Source organism: Artemia franciscana, chromosome 12, assembly GCF_032884065.1.
Source record: "Artemia franciscana chromosome 12, ASM3288406v1, whole genome shotgun sequence".
Lineage (NCBI taxonomy): Eukaryota > Metazoa > Arthropoda > Branchiopoda > Anostraca > Artemiidae > Artemia > Artemia franciscana.
In genome coordinates, this window is record NC_088874.1 from 9,917,741 (window position 1) to 9,933,508 (window position 15,768).

At 34.1% G+C, this 15,768-nt stretch overlaps 1 protein-coding gene across 1 annotated transcript in view; it reads left to right on the plus strand.

Annotated features, from left to right (window-relative positions):
• The window catches only part of LOC136033659 (alpha-aminoadipic semialdehyde dehydrogenase-like), a 372,653-nt gene that overhangs the window by 126,416 nt on the left and 230,469 nt on the right, over positions 1-15,768 (plus strand). The window lies entirely within an intron of this gene.

Consider the following 15,768-nt stretch of genomic DNA (forward strand, 5'->3'; position numbering starts at 1 on the left):
AGACAGTAAGAATAATATGCAACATAATATTTGAATCCACTCATAAAGGGTGAAAACTCTTAAATGGTAAAAAAAATCAAAAAGAAAGAATACAATACACGACTATCTAAGCCATTTTCAAAGGGGTAGTAGAGGTTCTTCCACACTGAGGTCAACAGCTGTAAAATTGGAGTGAATAATCCGGAAGCATATCTGACATACAGGGTCTTGTTATTTTGAAAATTCGGACGCAACCCAATATCACTTACGCAACGAGGGAATTCCTAAAAATATCTGAAATCATCATACGCTACGTTAAGACTATGCAGATCGTAAAACGTTGGTTTAGAATTAAGAGACAATCTAAAAATACTAGTTAAAAAAAGCGAAAAAAAAAATTGTCGCACCAGTTGAGTAATGACTAAGCCAGTGACGCATGAGATTGTCTCTGAAATAAACTTATAGTTCCCTCCATAATAATTGGTGTCCCAGTCTTTGAACTTTTTTTCAATTCCATTTTGACATTTTCACAAATGCTCTCCTACTGTATAACTATATGCTCATGCCCCCTTTCCCCCTATTCGTCAGTATGGCTACATATTGCATTTTGCATCTCTTCTTGGTTTTTTCTCTTTCTATATTTTTCTTATGGAAAATTCTTCCAAATGGGTATCAGCCTTTTAATTACAATTAAAGTCACTTTTTTAAAATTATCACGAGTATTTTGCTAAAGATGAGTTTGTTGTCAATTGGAGGGATACTTTACTAGAAAAAAAAAGAATATTATGTCATTCACTAGACACAGCATCACCAGTAATACTTGATGGAGTCGTGAGAACAGTCGGAGTCGATTGGATAGAATATGTAGAGTCCATGAATAGATGCTTTGAAAATATTTTCTTATGTAGCATTCCATCTTCCTCTAGGAAATGGCCAGACAGCACATATCGTTGATTCGATTTGTCGTCTATTCAATTAATATCAAATCCCCATTTTGAGCCAAGGGCCTCAATACTAGGGGCCTGGTTATTGCACTATGGGCCTGGTTATTTTTGAAAAGCTTAGCAAGTAAAAATGTAAGAGAAAATCGTAAGTGTATGCATCCTTTTTGTTATTCTTGAACAAATTAACTCCATGAGATGAAATCCTTCACTTTTTCAATCTTTCTTTTTCTTTGTCCTTTTAATTGAGGGATTCTGAAAAGACCTTGGTAATGATGGATCCATGGCTATCACTCAATGGACAAATTCACTAGTTCTTCCAATCTTTTTTTCTCTTTCCCAAAATCTCTTTTTCCCTCTCTTCCAATATCTCTTTTTGGACTTTTTCATAGAGTGATTCTGAAGAGACTTTGACAATGGAAATCCTTTACGTATCTCCTTTTCATTTTCTTTAGAAATTTAGGGGAGGTGCAAAAGAGTATTTTACACACTATATGAGTGGGGTGGGTAATTTTTTTTTTTTAATTTGTTCAATGTAAATACCAAAAACGCCATGTTCAATGAGAATACCAAAACATGTTTTTTCAAAATATGAGGAGTGGGAGGGAGGAATAATCTTGAAGAGGGGTAACAAATGTACCCCCTCAAATTGAGGCCACTGTGCCTTTTGAATCAACACAACCAAAGTTCACATTTTGAAGCTCCAATTTTACAAAGTTGTTTAATTGAAATTTTTTATTAGATTCTTATTAAAATTTTTAGAACATATATTTCATACACAGCAAATTCAAATAAATTTAACTTCTACCTTCATTGCTTGTATAAGACTGAAAAATCTGGCTCTCAGACCTGATTGGATCCAAGCAGAGAAAAGGAATTTCGGACATTTACCGATTAATATCGACATTAACCAGATTTTGGACACTAACCTAACTTTAACTCTTACCATCATAGCTTGCATAAAACTGGAAAAGCTGACTCGCAAGGCTAATCGAATCAGAGCAGAGAACAAGGAAGTCCGGACATTCAAAGGTGAATGTTAACATTAATCGTATTCGAGACATTTATGGTAATATATATATATGTATATGTATATGTATATATATACAAGCCCCCCCGCGCGCGTAAGTCGTTACGTGCCATATTAGTAGTTACGCGCCATTGTAGTTGTGTCCCTGTGTCCCACCTGTGAATATAGATAGATTTATATATGTGTTTCAAACTACGTAAAAATTGCGAATATACAACATTCTTGGCTTTCCCATTGTCTGTGCATATACAAAGCCGTATGTACTAATAATGACGTCATATGCAAACGCTCTTTTTACAAACAAACAAACATGCATACACACAACTCGTTTTTATATAGATAGATAGATAGATTGATACAATACAAATTAACTGCGTAAAATTTGCGAATATACAACATTCTTCGCTGTCCAATTGTCGCTGCATATAAATAGATTGTCAGGTTTACCGACCCTCGAACATGCAACGTACAATTGTCCATGGGAAAAACAATCAGTATTAAGATCTATACCACATTTTTCTAATGATTGACCTTGAGCTTTGTTAATGGTGATTGCAAATGCTAATCGAATTGGGAATTGCAATCTTTTAAATTGAAAAGGCAGATCCGTTGGAATCATGGGAATGCGAGGAATAAGAACAGCCTCACCCTCAAAAGGCCCTGTCAAGATTGTGGCCTCTATTAGGTTTTCCATTGTTTTTTTTTACGGCAAGTCGCGTGCCATTGCAAAGCTTTGGTGGATTGATATTTCTTAAAAGTATTATTGGTACGCCTATTTTTAGTTGTAGCACGTGTGGTGGAAACCCTGAAAGATCTATGGAATTTAAAAATTCAGATGGATAATTAACCGCTTCATTTGGTTCCAAAACTGTGTCGACTGACTTGTAAAGGACTGCCTGGTCTCGAATCTTGGTCAAAACAATATTGTTGATTTCGTGGACGTCTATATTTTTGGGTGCGAGAATCGCTCTTTCACTTAGCCATTTATTATTTTTATAATTTTTAGTAGTAAAAAAATTCCTCTGAATATATTCAGTGAATATAGATAGATTTATATATGTGTTTCAAACTACGTAAAAATTGCGAATATACAACATTCTTGACTTTCCCATTTTCTGTGCATATACAAAGCCGTATGTACTAATAATGACGTCATATGCAAACGCTCTTTTTACAAACAAACAAACATGCATACACACAACTCGTTTTTATATAGATAGATAGATAGATAGATACAATACAAATTAACTGCGTAAAACTTGCGAATATACAACATTCTTCGCTGTCCAATTGTCGCTGCATATAAATAGATTTTCAGGTTTACCGACCCTCGAACATGCAACGTACAATTGCCCATGGGAAAAACAATCAGTATTAAGATCTATACCACATTTTTCTAACGATTGACCTTGAGCTTTGTTAATGGTGTTTGCAAATGCTAATCGAATTGGGAATTGCAATCTTTTAAATTGAAAAGGCAGATCCGTTGGAATCATGGGAATGCGAGGAATAAGAACAGCCTCACCCTCAAAAGGCCCTGTCAAGATTGTAGCCTCTATTAGGTTTTCCATTGTTTTTTTTTTACGGCAAGTCGCGTGCCATTGCAAAGCTTTGGTGGGTTGATATTTCTTAAAAGTATTATTGGTACGCCTATTTTTAGTTGTAGCACGTGTGGTGGAAACCCTGAAAGATCTATGGAATTTAAAAATTCAGATGGATAATTAACCGCTTCATTTGGTTCCAAAACTGTGTCGACTGACTTGTAAAGGACTGCCTGGTCTCGAATCTTGGTCAAAACAATATTGTTGATTTCATGGACGTCTATATTTTTGGGTGCGAGAATCGCTCTTTCACTTAGCCATTTATTATTCTTGTACTTTTTTCAGAATATTCGGAAATACTTTTTCAATCAATTCATTTTTGGACATCACTAAATTACAGAAATCAGCAGGTAGTTGTATACGTCCTGAAATTGAGTCTACTGGGAGCTTTCCGTTTCCAATTGCCAGCAATTGATCTGAAAATGTTTGACCAGAGTCATCGTTTTGCAATCGGACACGCATATTTGTAGTTAATTTTAATATTTTTACGTGTGCCCATAAATTACAATTTTTCAGGCAAGCATTCATTTCGTCTGCAGGAGTTGATCTAGGTATTATAGGTAATGTTTGCCTGAAATCTCCCGCAAGCAATATTAATGTGCTGCCAAAGGGTTTCGACTTCCCTCTCAAATCTTTCAAGCATTGATCCAGAGCCTCGAGCGATTTTTTGTGTGCCATTGTGCACTCATCCCAAATAATAAGTTTGCATTGCTGCAATACTTTACCCATCCCGGATGATTTGGAAATATTGCACGTGGGAGTTTCTGTAGAATGCAAATTCAGAGGCAATTTCAAAGCGGAATGAGCAGTTCTTCCACCAGGCAGCAATGTTGCGGCTATTCCGGACGACGCAATTGCCAACGCTATATCATTTTTTGATCGAATTGATGCCAGAATCAGTTTTATCACAAGCGTTTTACCAGTACCTCCTGGCGCATCCAAAAAGAAAATTTCTCCAACGTTGTTATCGACAAAATGCATTATCGTATCATAAATGTCTTTTTGTTCCGACGCTAACTTGGAAATGTTATTTTGTACATACGACAATAGATCACTCGTACTGTAACTTTGTTCACGATCCAATTCTACACATGTCGAAACAGCAGCGATACGGTTAGGTGAAGGCATTCCCAAATCCTGAAGAGGTTTGTTTGCCATACGTACGCACAAATCTTCTATAATAACTAAAGTGTAGTTATAAATTTCTGATGTAAAATCAAAAGTCATATCTGACGTCTCTAACTGTTTTCGATGGAGTATATCTTCGGACATTTTTGACTTATATTTTTCCCATAACTCTGTAGGAGCTGATGGAGAGCAAGTTGTTAAAATGATGCCAAACAATGCACGAATTTGACTTGGGGTTGACGTTTCGCACGCGTCATTGATGCAGTTATCCCAGTGTTGGTCATTCTCCAATAAATTCAGAGCTTGGCATGCACTACGGTAAGTGTCATGTATAGTATCGTTTACAGTTCTCAAATTCTCAAAGGACGTCGGACCGGGTACATTTACCAAAAGCAGGCGTAGAAAGAAGTATTCATGTTGATTGAGGTGAACGGTGTAGAGTCTTCCAATCGTGGTATCTTTGAAGATGGTAGGTTGGCCGTCGACTGACTTACCCTGTTTTCGACGTTCAAATACTTTATTTTTAGTATTCCACGCGTAATACGAAGGCACTTCAGTATACAGCAGTTTTTTTTGCAAAAGAATCATTTTTGCAAAGCGAAAAAAAAGCTGTTAATTTTGTATCCGGTGGATTCAGGGCTCTTTGTTGCACGTTGGTTTCCGAGAAATAAACACGTTGACCGTTCTGTAAATGTACCGCTAAGTGAACAACAGCTGGACTACGTTCATGTATCGGAAATGAAAGAATTCGCCAAACAGCTTCATTACTGCTTATGCATCTTCCAGCCTGATATTGTATGATTTCGTCGAAATCTTTGATTTCGGGCTGCAAGCCAAAAACTGCCATGTCACTGCCGTTGTTGACGTATTTACATATGTATTTGATTGCCTTTACGGAGTTACAGTATTCAACGTTTATGTGTGCATTAAATGTTTTTGATAATAATGGGGAATATGGAACAACCCACTGGTTATGTACTTCGATGGTGGTACCGTTACGCTTCTTTATTATTGCTGTTTTACCGCCATCTTCAGTAGATCTTCTTCTATATTGTGGGAAGCCATCATTGCCAGTAATTGTGTTGGATACTAAAAGTCTAGGATATTGCTTTGTGCACCTTCCTTTGCCCATGCATGGTGAATTTTCGTTCAGTGCACCGCAAGGTCCATGTATCATATTTTTTACAATAATATCATGTAACCCCTTATCGACATTTTCATCAGGTATTTCAGCGGAAATCACATCATCAATTTCGTTCGAAGTGATTTTTTTATGTAGCCAGATTAGTATATGTGCGTGTGGCACCTTTTTGCCATTCCACTGAGTACATCCAGCATCGCACTGACCCAAACACTTCAAGTTTTACTATGCAGTTTATCAGTGATTTCAACTTTTGCCGGAAGACACGGGCCGTAATGTCATGCCTATGAACCGCCGATTGTCCTTGAAGTAAAAGCTGCAGTATCTCGTCCCAAGATTGATTACATGTAAATGTAATAAATAAATCTGGACGACCATAGAGACGAACATACGCAATAGAATCTTGAGCATATTCATGCATATGACGGGGACTGCCAGCATATGACGAAGGTAAAATTGTTAATCTCCCAACGTTTGTGGTATTACCGTCATTTATAACTGCATCTCGCAAATGAATGATTGTTCAGAGCGGAGCTTGGTCTGATTCAGGCGGATATATAGCAAACGTTCTGATTCAATTTTAGCATACATATCAACGACAAATTGGTGAAACAATTCACGGCATTTTAAAATATAATTTTCTTCATCCTGCCGAATCATTAGTCTATAGGAATAATAATGCATTGCACTGCATTTCTTATTCATTTCTTTGTTAGTGGCTGGATTCATCAATTTAATATTAAAGTGATAGCCGTCGGCTCCATCCCAAAAAAATGGTAGGATATTGTAGGGCATCGTAGCATCGATGAGTTTCAGCAATTCTTAACAACTGAGCATTTCGCTTATGAAGAATAATATCTCGAGGTAAAAACTGATCACCGACCATAACGATTGCCACTTCGTCGATAGTTGGAGCATTGTATCTACGCACATGTTGGCCAGGAGGCGTTTTGTCAGCGGAAATAACAATTTTATGCGTATCAGTAGGCATCAAATCGATGGCTGTTTTGAACAGACGCACTAAATTATTATTTTCGTGGAAAAGATGTTGCAATTGGGAAACGATTGTCCTTTCAACGTTGGGAGAAATTTCGCAACGTGCATTCAATTCAGAATTTCTATCACTGATGAAGTACAATTGTAAAAATTTATGATTCTCGCCTGAGAATGGTAGAAGGGACCCTGCTCTATGATAAATGTGCCCTTTTACTTTGAAAGTAGACATAAATTGATCTGGATTTTCGATTTGGGCTCCAAACGACGTCATTTGGAAACATGAGTTGTATTTTCTGATTTGTGACAAAAAACGCTTAGATTCTGACGTAGTTCCAGTAAGGAAAGTCTTCAATGGCTCTGGTGGTGCAGCCAATAGAGGAAGTTTAACTTTTCCTGAGGCGCAACACATTCCCATTGTTTCACCATTGAATTTCAAGGCCTTGCAATAGGGACAAATTTTAGATATTGTCCCGATTTGAACACATCTACTCAAGCTATAATCATCGACTGGGCTGTACCTGAATGCCAGGCGATAACTTTCAGGTTGCTCTGATTCCTCGGCACGCTTTCTTTTCTTACTTTCTCTATCAGCAGCAAGCCTGATTTCTTGCTGTTCTTGTGATTCCTCGGCACGCTTTCTTTTCTTACTTTCTCTATCAGCAGCAAGCCTGATTTCTTGCTGTTCTTGTGATTCCTCGGCACGCCTTCTTTTTTCACTTTCTCTTTTAGCAGCAAGTCTGCATCAGCAAGTTTTTTGGCATAGACTCTTTGAGCATCTTCATCGGCTTTTGCCATTGTAAGTTCATCAGTCATTTTAAACTTAAACATTAATAGATTTCTACGTGAACATATATGTCTTAAATATCTTTAATGACGTCACCGTCATAGCAAAAGTGACGACGACTAACTTCATGACGTCAGTCGACACAGAAACATGACGTCACCTGACAAACACACAGACAGACAACTTATTTTTATATATATAGATACATATATAATACATACATATCTTCTATATATATAAAAATAAGTTGTCTGTCTGTCTGTGGATGGATCAGGTGACGTCACCTGAAAAAACTGGATCAGGTGACGTCAAAACTGAAAAAACTAAAAAAAGGCAAAAACTACAAAAAAAACTAAAAACTAATAAAAAAAATAAAAAAGCTAAAAAACTAAAAAAACTAAAAAAAGGCAAAAACTACAAAAAAAACTAAAAACTAATAAAAAAGCTAAAAAACTAAAAAAACTAAAAAAAGGCAAAAACTACAAAAAAAACTAAAAACTAATAAAAAAAATAAAAAAGCTAAAAAACTAAAAAAACTAAAAAAACTAAAAAAAAGGTAAAAAACTAAAAAAAATAAAAACTAAAAAAAAATAAAAAAAAAGGAAAAAACTGAAAAATAAGCTAAAATAAAGGTAAAAACCAATAAAAAACTAAAAAAAAAACTGAAAAAACTAAAAAAAGGCAAAAACTACAAAAAAAAACTAAAAACTAATAAAAAAAGTAAAAAAGCTAAAAAACTAAAAAAACTAAAAAAACTAAAAAAAGGTAAAAAACTAAAAAAAAAGAAAAAATAAAAAAAAACTAAAAAAAAGGAAAAAACTGAAAAACAAGCTAAAATAAAGGTAAAAACCAATAAAAAACTAAAAAGAAAAAAAAGGAAAAAACTAAAAAAAATTTTCATCTAAAAAACTAAAAAAAACTAAAAAAGGTAAAAACTAAAAGAACTAAAAAAGAAAAAAAATAAATGACGAAACTCAAAGAGAAAGCGACCAGGACAAAAGGAATGTTCGATTAGCAATCAACAAAGCACCGGGACACAGGGAGTATAAATGACGACCAGGACATAAGTAAAAAAAAAAACTATCTATATATATAAAAATAAGTTGTCTGTGGATCTGTGGATCGTGGATCAGGTGACGTCACCTGAAAAAACTGGATCAGGTGACGTCAAAACTGAAAAAACTAAAAAAAGGCAAAAACTACAAAAAAAACTAAAAACTAATAAAAAAAATAAAAAAGCTAAAAAACTAAAAAAACTAAAAAAAGGCAAAAACTACAAAAAAAACTAAAAACTAATAAAAAAGCTAAAAAACTAAAAAAACTAAAAAAAAAGGCAAAAACTACAAAAAAAACTAAAAACTAATAAAAAAAATAAAAAAGCTAAAAAACTAAAAAAACTAAAAAAACTAAAAAAAGGTAAAAAACTAAAAAAACTAAAAACTAAAAAAAACTAAAAAAAAGGAAAAAACTGAAAAATAAGCTAAAATAAAGGTAAAAACCAATAAAAAACTAAAAAAAAAACTGAAAAAACTAAAAAAAGGCAAAAACTACAAAAAAACTAAAAACTAATAAAAAAAGTAAAAAAGCTAAAAAACTAAAAAAACTAAAAAAACTAAAAAAAGGTAAAAAACTAAAAAAAATAAAAAATAAAAAAAAACTAAAAAAAAAGGAAAAAACTGAAAAATAAGCTAACATAAAGGTAAAAACCAATAAAAAACTAAAAAGAAAAAAAGGAAAAAACTAAAAAAAATTTTCATCTAAAAAACTAAAAAAAACTAAAAAAGGTAAAAACTAAAAGAACTAAAAAAGAAAAAAATAAATGACGACACTCAAAGAGAAAGCGACCAGGACAAAAGGAATGTTCGATTAGCAATCAACAAAGCACCGGGACACAGGGAGTATAAATGACGACCAGGACATAAGTAAAAAAAAAAATTAACAAAACTAAAAAGAAGGTAAAAACTACAAAAAAACTAAAAAGAAAAAAAAACTAAAAACTAATAAAAAAATTAAAAAATCTAAAAATCTAAATAAACTAAAAAAGAAAAAAAAGGAAAAAAATAAAGGAGAAAAACAAAACTAAAAAACGAATGTATATACAGACCGGTACACCGGGATACAAATGACGACCGGGACACAGGGAATATAAATGACGACCGGGACACAGGGACACAACTACAACGGGGACACCGGGGGAAACAGGGGGATGTAAATGACGACCGGGACACCGGGACAGGGAATGGTCGATTAGCAATCACCATCAACAAAGCTCAAGGGCAATCATTAGAATCATGAGGTATAGATCTGAATACAGATTGTTTTCCCATGGACCATTATATGTTGCATGTTCAAGAGTCGGTAAACCTGACAATCTATTTATATGCAAAGACAATGGGACAGCAAAGAATGTTGTATATTCGCAAGTTTTACGTAGTTAAAACCATATATATATATATATATATATATATATATATATATATATATATATATATATATATATATATATATATATATATATATATATATATATATATATATATATATATATATATATATATATATATATATATATATATATATATATATATATATATATATATATATATATATATATATCTATATTCACAGGTGGGACATAGGGACACAACTACAATGGCGCGTAACTATTATGGCGCGTAACGACTTACGCGCGCGGGGGGGCTTGGGGGGGGGGGCGAAGCGCCCCCACCAACTAGGTGTTGGGGTGGCGCGAAGCGCCACCCCAACAGCTAGTTATATATATATATATAATACATATATATATATACATATATATATATATATGTTTTTAACTACGTAAAACATGCGAATATACAACATTCTTCGCTGTCCCATTGTCTGTGCATATAAATAGATTGTCAGGTTTACTGACTCTTGAACATGCAGCATATAATTGTCCATGGGAAAAACAATCCGTATTCAGATCTATACCTCATTATCCTAATGATGTGTCCCTGTGTCCCGGTCGTCATTTATATTCCCTGTGTCCCGGTCGTCATTTGTGTCCCGGTGTCCCAGTTTGTAATTTCTCTTTGAGTGTCCCGGTCGTCATTTTTATTCCCGGTGTCCCGGTCGTCATTTGTGTCCCGGTGTCCCGGTATGTAATTTCATCAGTTGACAAACATGACGTCAGTCGACAAACAACTTCATGACGCATACAGCTCAATCCTTATAATGACGTCAGTCGACACACAAACGTGACGTCACTCGACACACACACACACAGACAACTTATTTATATATATATAGATATAATACATATATACATAGATATACATCTATATATATAAAAATAAGTTGTCTGTCTGTCTGTGGATGGATGGATCAGGTGACGTCACCTGAAAAAACTGGATCAGGTGACGTCAAAACTGAAAAAACTAAAAAAAGGCAAAAACTACAAAAAAAACTAAAAACTAATAAAAAAAATAAAAAAGCTAAAAAACTAAAAAAACTAAAAAAGGCAAAAACTACAAAAAAAACTAAAAACTAATAAAAAAGCTAAAAAACTAAAAAAACTAAAAAAAGGCAAAAACTACAAAAAAAACTAAAAACTAATAAAAAAAATTAAAAAAGCTAAAAAACTAAAAAAACTAAAAAAACTAAAAAAACTAAAAAAAGGTAAAAAACTAAAAAAACTAAAAACTAAAAAAAACTAAAAAAAAAGGAAAAAACTGAAAAATAAGCTAAAATAAAGGTAAAAACCAATAAAAAACTAAAAAGAAAAAAAGGAAAAAACTAAAAAAAATTTTCATCTAAAAAACTAAAAAAGGTAAAAACTAAAAACTAAAAAAAACTAAAAAAAAGGAAAAAACTGAAAAATAAGCTAAAATAAAGGTAAAAACCAATAAAAAACTAAAAAAAAAACTGAAAAAAACTAAAAAAAGGCAAAAACTACAAAAAAACTAAAAACTAATAAAAAAAGTAAAAAAGCTAAAAAACTAAAAAAACTAAAAAAACTAAAAAAACTAAAAAAAGGTAAAAAACTAAAAAAAATAAAAAATAAAAAAAAACTAAAAAAAAAGGAAAAAACTGAAAAATAAGCTAACATAAAGGTAAAAACCAATAAAAAACTAAAAAGAAAAAAAGGAAAAAACTAAAAAAAAATTTCATCTAAAAAACTAAAAAAAACTAAAAAAGGTAAAAACTAAAAGAACTAAAAAATAAAAAAATAAATGACGACACTCAAAGAGAAAGCGACCAGGACAAAAGGAATGTTCGATTAGCAATCAACAAAGCACCGGGACACAGGGAGTATAAATGACGACCAGGACATAAGTAAAAAAAAAAATTAACAAAACTAAAAAGAAGGTAAAAACTACAAAAAAACTAAAAAGAAAAAAAAACTAAAAACTAATAAAAAAACTAAAAAATCTAAAAATCTAAATAAACTAAAAAAGAAAAAAAAAGGAAAAAAATAAAGGAGAAAAACAAAACTAAAAAACGAATGTATATACAGACCGGTACACCGGGATACAAATGACGACCGGGACACAGGGAATATAAATGACGACCGGGACACAGGGACACAACTACAACGGGGACACCGGGGGAAACAGGGGGATATAAATGACGACCGGGACAAAAAAACTAAAAAGAAAAAAAAACTAAAAACTAATAAAAAAACTAAAAAATCTAAAAATCTAAATAAGCTAAAAAAGAAAAAAAAGGAAAAAAATAAAGGAGAAAAACAAAACTAAAAAACGAATATATATACAGACCGGGACACCGGGATACAAATGACGACCGGGACACAGGGAATATAAATGACGACCGGGACACAGGGACACAACTACAACGGGGACACCGGGGGAAACAGGGGGATGTAAATGACAACCGGGACACCGGGACAGGGAATGGTCGATTAGCAATCACCATCAACAAAGCTCAAGGGCAATCATTAGAATCATGAGGTATAGATCTGAATACAGATTGTTTTCCCATGGACCATTATATGTTGCATATTCAAGAGTCGGTAAACCTGACATTCTATTTATATACAAAGACAATGGGACAGCAAAGAATGTTGTATATTCGCAAGTTTTACGTAGTTAAAACTATATATATATATATATATATATATATATATATATATATATATATATATATATATATATATATATATATATATATATATATATATATATATATATATATATATCTATCTATATTCACAGGTGGGACATAGGGACACAACTACAATGGCGCGTAACTATTATGGCGCGTAACGACTTACGCGCGCGGGGGGGCTTGGGGGGGGCGCGAAGCGCCCCCACCAACTAGGTGTTGGGGTGGCGCGAAGCGCCACCCCAACAGCTAGTATATATATATATATATATATATATATATATATATATATATATATATATATATATATATATATATATATATATACATATATACATATACATATATATACATACCCATACATATATATACATACATATACATATATCTATATATATAAAAATAAGTTGTCTGTCTGTGTGTCTGTCTGTCAGGTGACGTCATGTTTCTGTGCCGACTGACGTCATGAAGTTAGTTGTCGTCATTTTTGCTATGACGGTGACGTCATTAAAGATATTTAAGACATATATGTTCACGTAGAAATCTATTAATGTTTAGCTTTAAAATGACTGATGAACTTACAATGGCCAAAGCCGATGAAGATGCTCAAAGAGTCTATGCCAAAAAACTTGCTGCTCTTAGAGAAAGTCAGAAAAGAAAGCGTGCCGAGGAATCAAAAGAACAGCAAGGAAACAGGCTTGAGGCTGATAGAGAAAGAAAGAACAGAAAGCGTGCCGAGGAATCAAAAGAACAGCAAGGAAACAGGCTTGAGGCTGATAGAGAAAGAAAGAACAGAAAGCGTGCCGAGGAACTACCAGAGCAACGCGAAAGCAGACTTGCTGCTAAAATAGAAAGTGAAAAAAGAAGGCGTGCCGAGGAATCACAAGAACAGCAAGAAATCAGGCTTGCTGCTGATAGAAAAAGTAAGAAAAGAAAGCGTGCCGAGGAATCACAAGAACAGCAAGAAATCAGGCTTGCTGCTGATAGAGAAAGTAAGAAAAGAAATCGTGCCGAGGAATCAGAGCAACCTGAAAGTTATCGCCTGGCATTCAGGTACAGCCCAGTCGATGATTATAGTTTAAGTAGATGTGTTCAAATCGGGACAATGTCTAAAATTTGTCCCTATTGCAAGGCCTTGAAATTCAATGGTGAAACAATGGGAATGTGTTGCGCCTCAGGAAAAGTTAAACTTCCTCTATTGGCTGCACCACCAGAGCCATTGAAGACTTTCCTTACTGGAACTACGTCAGAATCTAAGCGTTTTTTGTCACAAATCAGAAAATACAACTCATGTTTCCAAATGACGTCGTTTGGAGCCCAAATCGAAAATCCAGATCAATTTATGTCTACTTTCAAAGTAAAAGGGCAAATTTATCATAGAGCAGGGTCCCTTCTACCATTCTCAGGCGAGAATCATAAATTTTTACAATTGTACTTCATCAGTGATAGAAATTCTGAATTGAATGCACGTTGCGAAATTTCTCCCAACGTTGAAAGGACAATCGTTTCCCAATTGCAACATCTTTTCCACGAAAATAATAATTTAGTGCGTCTGTTCAAAACAGCCATCGATTTGATGCCTATTGACACGCATAAAATTATTATTTCCGCTGACAAAACGCCTCCTGGCCAACATGTGCGTAGATACAATGCTCCAACTATCGACGAAGCGGCAATGATTATGGTCGGTGATCAGTTTTTACCTCGAGATATTATTCTTCATAAGCGAAACGCTCAGTTGTTAAAATTGCTGAAACTCATCGATGCTACGATAACCTACAATATCCTATCATTTTTTGGGATGAGCCGACGGCTATCACTTTAATATTAAATTGATGAATCCAGCCACTAACAAAGAAATGTATAAGAAATGCAGTGCAATGCATTATTATTCCTATAGACTAATGATTCGGCAGGATGAAGAAAATTATATTTTAAAATGCCGTGAATTGTTTCACCAATTTGTCGTTGATATGTATGCTAAAATTGAATCAGAACGTTTGCTATATATCCGCCTGAATCAGACCAAGCTCCGCTCTCAACAATACATTCATTTGCGAGATGCAGTTATAAATGACGGTAATACCACAAACCTTGGAAGATTAACAATTTTACCTTCGTCATATGCTGGCAGTCCCCGTCATATGCATGAATATGCTCAAGATGCTATTGCGTATGTTCGTCTCTATGGTCGTCCAGATTTATTTATTACATTTACATGTAATCAATCTTGGGACGAGATACTTCAGCTTTTACTTCAAGGACAATCGGCGGTTCATAGGCATGACATTACGGCCCGTGTCTTCCGGCAAAAGTTGAAATCACTGATAAACTATGTAGTAAAACTTGAAGTGTTTGGGTCAGTGCGATGCTGGATGTACTCAGTGGAATGGCAAAAACGAGGTTTGCCAAAAACACATATACTAATCTGGCTACATAAAAAAATTACTTCGAACGAAATTGATGATGTGATTTCCGCTGAAATACCTGATGAAAATGTCGATAAGGGGTTACATGATATTATTGTAAAAAATATGATACATGGACCTTACGGTGCACTGAACGAAAATTCACTATGCATGGCCAAAGGAAGGTGCACAAAGCAATATCCTAGACTTTTAGTATCCAACACAATTACTGGCAATGATGGTTACCCACAATATAGAAGAAGATCTACTGAAGAAGGCGGTAAAACAGCAATAATAAAGAAAGGTAACGGTACCACCATCGAAGTACATAACCAGTGGGTTGTTCCATATTCCCCATTATTATCAAAAACATTTAATGCACACATAAACGTTGAATACTGTAACTCCGTAAAGGCAATCAAATACATATGTAAATACGTCAACAAAGGCAGTGACATGGCAGTTTTTGGCTTGCAGCCCGAAATCAAAGATTTCGACGAAATCGTACAATATCAGGCTGGAAGATGCATAAGCAGTAATGAAGCTGTTTGGCGAATTCTTTCATTTCCGATACATGAACGTAGTCCAGCTGTTGTTCACTTAGCGGTACATTTACAGAACGGTCAACGTGTTTATTTCTCGGAAACCAACGTGCAA